Here is a 7,531-nt window from a genome sequence, read left to right as displayed (position 1 = left end):
CGCCGGTGATAGGAGTCAGGGCGGGATCCATCCAGGCTCTCAAACAACTGCAGGGGCGGAGGGTGCTGGCTGTGAATGTGCACTCCTGGGCTTCTGGGGTTAGCCGAGAATACACAGGACTGGGAGTCATCAGTGAGTATTTACAAGGGTGTCTTACGTGTCCACAGCCGGGAAGGCTGGAGCTGGCTGTCTTGTGGGCACTCTGGGCTCTGGAGGAAGGAGAGGAGAGGGAGTCAGGAGCGACTCTTGGCAGCTGGCCTCTGCAAAGGTGAAAACCTGTGGGGAGACAACTTCAGCAGTGAAATCTGATGGGTATCCAGGATGGCGGTGCTGACTGTTGGTTTCCTCATGGGCGAAGCTCCCGGATCCTCTGCAGAGCTGTCCCCTGGGGTCTGTGGCGAGGTTCCTGGTGATGAAAGTTGGGGGTGCGCGCAGTATCCAAAGAGGCCACTGAGGTCCTTAGCAGTGGGGGCTACTGGAGACCGTGGGAGAGCAGGCCATGGTGGCTCCTACTGTGTGGCTGATACTGGTGACCCCTGCCCGTCTTGTTCCTAGCATTTTCTAGATATCTCAGCTCTGAAACTCCAATACTTTGGCCACCTGATGAGAAGCGCTGGCTCATTTGAAAAGACCCTGAGGCTGGGAAAGATTGAAGACAAGAGGAGAAGGGGTCGACAGAGGATGAGATGGTTGGATGGCATCACCGACTCAATGGACATGAGTTTTGGTAAACTCCGGGAGTTGGTGATGGACAGGGATGCTGGCGTGCTGCGGTCCATGGGTCGCAAAGAGTTGGACACGACTGAGCGACTGAACTGAACTGAATGGGGTGAAATCAAAGCAGGTTTTTTGTGCAGTGTCCTGAAAGGTGGAGATGGTGGTTGCTCACCGCACTCTCCCTCTGCTGGCCAAGGAAACTGTTTCTGAGTTGGGAGTTTCCTATTTGACTGAGCAGTGCTGGCCGGGGGCATGGGATGGTGCAGGCAAAATGGAGCTGTCCTTTCTATACGTGGTGTATGTGGTATTCTCAGGATTTTTGGTTTGTTTCACTATGTTACAGCAGCTTCTTTTCTTTTATTTTTTTGCAGAAGTTTCTTAACTGGACTTCTGAGCTCTCCCAGAGCTGTTTTCAGTTATGGGTAAACTATCTAGTTCTTTGTTGGGGGATGGAGGCTGGGGTCTCCTACTCTGCCATCGTGGTGAAGTCACTACCTCAGCTCTTTAAAGAAAACATTCAAAAATATTTTGTCCAGCATCTTTTTCTTAGATAGAGAAATAGTTCAAATAACCTGGTATGCCATTACTATTCAATAGAAACCAAAGTCCTCCGTATGTTTTCAAACTATCCCTTGGTTACTCGTTTGAACTTTGTTCAAAGGTGTGTCTGTATATGTTTTCAACCAACCCAAAAAGCCTATTTTTAAAACCTTTAAAGTCAGAATTCTTTAGAGCAAAGTCTAGACAGGCAGTTTAGTCTCTACTGCTGTTTATTCATTTACACAGAGAAGGGGATGAATACAACTCCGGAGATCTGATCTACTTGACTAGTTCTGATCCTGGGCAGGGGGTGGGAGGGAGGAGGGGTTCTGACCTCACTTGGGTGGTCCAGCTGGATGTATGGTCCTATAGGCATGAGATTTCAAATACACCAAATCATCCTCTTCACTGTCCGACTTTTACTCCACTGAAGATTTTTCTCTTCTTGGATCATTGCTGACTTTCCAGTTTTCTTTGACTTTCTCAGATCTACATTGTCTCTTATAGAATGCCAGTTCTTTTTAAATTTTGTTCAGACTGTTTCCTAATTTGCTACTCTTTCTCTCTGAACTACATCAGGAGTCAAGAAGGCCTGGATCCAAATGAATGCGTTTCTACTATCTAGGCAAAAGCACTTTGTTGTGTCATAAACAGTTTTTCTTGAGTGCTTACTATATGTGCTAAGTATTTTACTCATTATCTTGCTGAAACTTTCCTCACTTGTCATATATGATTACCTAGGTTATTTTGAAGATTACTGTATATGTGAAAGGTTTTGTCATAAATGTGCACATTTCAGTTTTCATTTTCTTGTTTTATTTAAGTGGCTTCTCTCTTTGGGGGTCATTGATCTAAAAGTTTTCAAAGATGAATAAACTGAGACTCGAGTTTAATTTTTTTAGATCATACAGGTAACAAGTTAAATTTAGATGTACAAAGAGTTGCAGTAATAATACAGAGAGTTTCTTTCAGCCCCAGTTCCCCCGGAGCTAATATTTCACATGATCATATCACAGAGGTTGAAACTAAGAAATTCATGTTGGTACAATAGGTGGCGCTAGTGATGAAGAATCTGCCTGCCAATCCGGGAGACTCAAGTGATGCGTGTTAGATCCCTGGGTGGGAAAGATCCCCTGGAGTAGGAAATGGCAACCCACTCCACTATTCTTGCCTGGGAAATTCCATGGACAGAGGAGTCTGATGGGCTACAATCCATGGGGTCAAGAGAGTCGGACGTGACTGAGCAACTGAGCTAATGTTATTGGTTAAGTCAAAAGCTGTATTCTGAGTTCTCCAGTTTCCCACTGATTTCCTTCTCGTGCTCCAGGATCCGGTCCAGGATGCTATGTTACATCTAGTTTCATGTCTTTTTCATTTCCTCTGATCTTTGGCAGCTCCTGTTTTTCCTTACTTTTATGATCAGGCTATTTTTGAAGAGTGCTGGTCAGATATTTTGTACAATTTTCCTCAATCTGTGTTTGATGTTTTCTCATGACTGATTGGGATGATACATTTGGGGTGAAAAACCCTCAGCTATGATATGCCTTTCTCAGTACAGTCAGACCTCGTTTTATTGTGCTTCCCTCTATTGCTCTTTGCAGATATTGTTTGTTTTACAAATTGAAGGTTTGTGGCAACCTGCATCAAGCAAGTCTATCGGAACCATTTTTTCAGCAGCATTTCTTCACGGTGCGTCTGTGTCACCTTTTGGTAATTCTTGCAATATTTTAACTTTTTAATTATTATTGTGTTTGATAAGGTGATCTGTGATCAATGATCACTGATGTTGCTATTATGACTTGCTGAAGTCTCAGATGATGGTTAGAATTTCTTTAGCAATATTTTTAAATTAAGGTATATGCAGTGTTTTTGTAGACATGCTATTGCATACGTAATAGATAGTATAGATATAACAACTTTTAAAAATAATTTTTATTGAGATATATTTGATGTACAGTATTACATGTTATAAGTGTAAAACATAGATATTCACAGGTTTCAAAGGTTATGCTCCATTTATAGTTATTTTTGATAGTACCTATATTCCCTGTGTTGTGTGATAGATCATCTTAGCTTATTTATTTTATGTATACCTCTTAATCCCCTAGCCCTGTCTTGCCCTTTCCTCTCCTCATTGGTAACCATTCATTTTTTCTCTACATCTGTGATAGACATAACTTTTATATGCATTGGGAAACCAAAAAATTTGTGTGCCCTGCAATATTGCAATATTGGCTTTATTGTGGTGGTCTAGAGCTGAGCACACAGGATCTCCGAGGTAAGCCTATGCATCATACCAGGGAGTACAAGATTTATGTCTTATAACTGGGGGTGTTGACATCGACCGTTTGATTAAAGTTGTGTCTACGGGGCTTTCCCCTGAAAATGTGCCATTTTCCCTTTATAAATATATATTTTGGGGAGGATACTTTTCTTGTTTCTCCATAAACTTTTGCCCACTAATTTTAGCACCCACGGATTGCTTCCTGTATATTTTACATTTTGTAGAGTGCACTTGTCTGGAACAGGAATGGTATCTATCAGATTTTCACATTGTGCCTGAGGGAACAAGGTGACAATATGGGCCGGTTTCAGTTGAGATCAGAAGAAGGTTGATATACGAGTTTGAACCGTTATGGAAAGGTGATGTGTCAGAGTAGGGTGTAATCTGGAAATACAGATCAAAAGTGTAGGTGAAACCAAGATACAACTGGCATGCATTGTTAAGATGAGGCGGTCACAATAACAGAGAAATAAAGGAAACTTGGACAAGACTTAGAACCTAAAGCCATGCAAAATAATACAGGCAACCACTCAATTTGAATATAAGGGTAGAAGGTGAGTGACTGGAACCACCTATGTGCTGTGAAAGGTGTGCTAAAGGGGAAAAGGTATTTGCCAAGGAGGAAGATTATACAAGGGTTTTGGTAGAGCGGTGCATTGTACTCAATTAACAGGAGATTTTGTAATAACAGAGAAACAGTCAATTTAAGCAGATATTATAATTATACATAGAGGATGGTTACTTTGTCATATTCATTAAGAGGTGAATAATTGGAACCTAGTTGTCATTGTTCTTGTTTTGCTTTACACATCCATTATTTCTTCCCCTTTCTACTCTTTCCTTTCTCATCTCAGAGAGGGACTCTAATGGGGTCAGGGACAAGATAACCCAAAGGGGACATCACAGAGTAATTCCCCCTTTGCCTCCTTCTCTGGACAGAGAATCCTTTGGTAGGAAAAGGAGAAGTTGTGTTACTATTTCTCATTGTTTCTTGGCTTCCCTTTTCCACTTCTCTGAAAGAATGGAAGCTGGAGCAGATCCTGTCTCTTGTGTGGGAAGTGCCCTGTGAGGTCTAAATGTTAAACAGAAGAAAGTCAGCCAGAGCAAGGGGGAATCAGGAGGTCAAAAGGCAGGGAGTACAAATCTGCTCAGTCCAGAGCTCTGGGACAAGCGAATGGCAAGGGATTCTAGGAAGCAGGGGGTGCAATTGTCTGGAGCATTGTTATGGCACATTTTTCAGGATTCCAAGCAATGGGGATAAGCATAGGTGCCGGTTGAGGCAATCCTAACCATACAGTTCGGGGATCCCTTATCAATTTTTGCTCTGTACCTTCATGTTGATAACATTAATCCCAAAATTTTAAGTTTGTTGATAGAGAGCAAGGGTACCCAGGTCTTTGTGATGGGTACTCCAGTCTCAGAATCCCATTTTTTTCCATATTGCTCTGAAGTTTGAAAAGCAATTTTCTCTGGAGAAGGGTAAGATAGCCAGTCCAAAGCACCTTAAAGTCGATCTGCTTGTCAGGGACAAACAGCACAATTATCTTTGAAACGCTTAGTGCTCCGTACTGGTTTTCTGTTACCACTTTAGCAAATTAGCATGAATAAGCTGCTTTAACTAACATAAGTTTATATTTTACAGAATCTTTAGCTCAGAAGTCTGAAATAATTCCCACAGGACTAATATCAAGATGTCTGCAGGGCTGTGTTCTTTACCAGAGGCTCTGGGCAAGAATCTGTGTCCAGTTTTCTTGGGTCGTTGGCAGAATCCAGTTCCATGCGGTTATAGGACTGAGGTCTTGGCAATTTCTTTGCTGATTGCTGGACAGGGGTTGTTTTCAGCTCTTAGAGACTACCTGCCTCCCTGCATTCACGGTCCTCTTCATCATCAAGTCCTGCAACCGTGCATCAAGTCCTTTCCACACTTCCAGCTCCCGACCTCCACTTTTACCTCATCTTTCCTGTTTCTTTCTTGTCACATTTCTGATTGACTCAAGCTGGAGGGACTTCTTACCTTGTAAGGGCTCAAGTGATTAGATTGTGCCTGCATGGATAATCCAGGATAATCTCTCTATCTTCAGGCCTCTAACAATTAAATCTTCCAAGTCCCTTTTGCTCTCTAATAGAATATCAACACAGTCACAGATTCCAGGGTCTAGGGTATGAATATTTTTGGTGGGGAGGGACATTATTTGGCCTACCATAAGTTCAAACACAAGAAGAAGGTTTTACAAAGAGTTGGAGGAAGAGATGTGAGGTCAGGCCAAGTCAAGGACTGCTGCCTATAATAAACCAAAGCACTCTTGGGAAGGCATCACAGAGCAGTATAGAGGTGGCATTGAACTATTCATAGTATTGATCATTGCTTACATGGACAGCAAAGTAGAAAGCCTCGGATATATCAGTTAGCCAAAGGATTTGATTTCTGTATTTTAGGCCTGTTCTTTGGGAGGAATTGAGAGGAGGCAGAAGAATAGAGACAGAGTCCAGATGTGGAGCTTAAAGATTGAATTTTCTGTAGGGGTGGTTAAAAAGCCTGATTCTATAAGGCTGGAATGAAGACATACACCCTAGAAAAGAAGAGTCCTTGGCTGTGGATGGAATATAGTCTTCAAAGTGCTTCTTCCTGTTGGACATAATTTCTAGAGACTTTTCATTTTTGAACCATATTTTTCTTGTCTGAAAATTGGCGATATTAATAATTTCGTTCTGATGACATGGGGTAAGCATCAGATGATATGATGTCTGTAAACCAAAATTAACATAAAACAAACATTTGGTAAGGACCAACTCTCCACCAGGACTGTCCTGGGCATGGCAGGATCCAGAGATGAATATGGCATGGTCCTTGCCTCTGAGGAACTCCCAGGGTATGAAGACAGACACAGGTGTGAATTTACATAGAAGGCAATGGCACTGATAGAGGGAAGAAAAACCCAAGGGATCCAGAAGAGAAGCAATCCACTTTTCTGGGTGTGGGAAATGAGGAGTTGCCATCTAAGCTAGTAGGTTAGTAGTTTTGTTAATACATAGATAGAAATGAAATATGGGGGAGAAGGTGAGAGCATTCCCTAAAATGGAAGAATAGAACTAAAGGCACATATTATGCAAGTGAGAAACAGAATGAAGAAAAGGATAAGTTTCTTTTGGGATTTATTAGATTTAAAATTTGCACAGAGCTTCCACAGTGTTATTATTCAATAAGAAGTTGGATTTAAGAGTCAGAGACTCGTGAGGGGATGGGACTGGACATAAGGATTTGGAAGTAATTTGCATGCAAATAATTGTTGCCATGAGATGGGAAAAGCTACTCAGAGAAGGCAAATGTATTGAGTGAATCAATAATTGGCTCAAGGACAGAAATTTGTGGAATACCAATATTTGGGTGGTGGAGAAAGGAAGATGAAACAGGATATTAAACTGGAAGCTTTCACTGAGTCAAGAAAAAAAAATAAGTATAAAAATTGCAAAGCGATGTATCAGATCTTCAGGCAGAAATTTAAAAGTAAGTGTCTGAGAATGTTTTGCTGAGTTTCATGTCAACAAGGAAAGTATGAAAGGATCTGTAGAGATGGATAGAAGAATTTATGATGGAGGCTTCTTTGGGAAGAATCTATTCTGGGATTTCTATTGTTTCTCACTCTGGTCTATTAGGCAGAACCTCAAAGGAGATCACTTGGACAGCTTGGTGTGTAAACCTCGTGTTTGGGTGCAGGGTGGGGGTCACCTGACATCTAACACATGCCTTAGTAGTCATAATGTGAAGGAGAGGCCAGATGAACCAATCTCTGATGATGGTGACGTGAGAGATGATTGCATTTCCTTCTGATAACGTGCCCAAGGCAGATGCTTCTGGAGAAAGGATGTGGGCTCACAATAAGATGTCATATGATGTCATTTAAATAGTTATTTTGGCCAAGAGACCTTATGTCAGAGAGTGTTCTAGTTGGAGGCTTTACTAGAGGGGCTTGCAAAATACCCACTCATTTG

At 41.8% G+C, this 7,531-nt stretch overlaps 1 long non-coding RNA gene across 1 annotated transcript; it reads left to right on the top strand.

Annotated features, from left to right (window-relative positions):
• The first annotated feature begins 1,094 nt into the window (after positions 1-1,094).
• LOC122452534 lies at positions 1,095-3,533 on the top strand. The gene is made up of 3 exons (XR_006272738.1): positions 1,095-1,139; positions 2,859-2,946; positions 3,429-3,533. It is a non-coding gene; the product is annotated as an uncharacterized LOC122452534 (long non-coding RNA).
• The last annotated feature ends 3,998 nt before the right edge of the window (positions 3,534-7,531 follow it).

The sequence above is a fragment of the Cervus canadensis genome, chromosome 13, assembly GCF_019320065.1.
Source record: "Cervus canadensis isolate Bull #8, Minnesota chromosome 13, ASM1932006v1, whole genome shotgun sequence".
Classification (NCBI taxonomy): domain Eukaryota; kingdom Metazoa; phylum Chordata; class Mammalia; order Artiodactyla; family Cervidae; genus Cervus; species Cervus canadensis.
The sequence above is the reverse complement of the archived record's forward strand: the minus strand, read 5'-3'. Positions and strand labels throughout refer to the sequence as shown.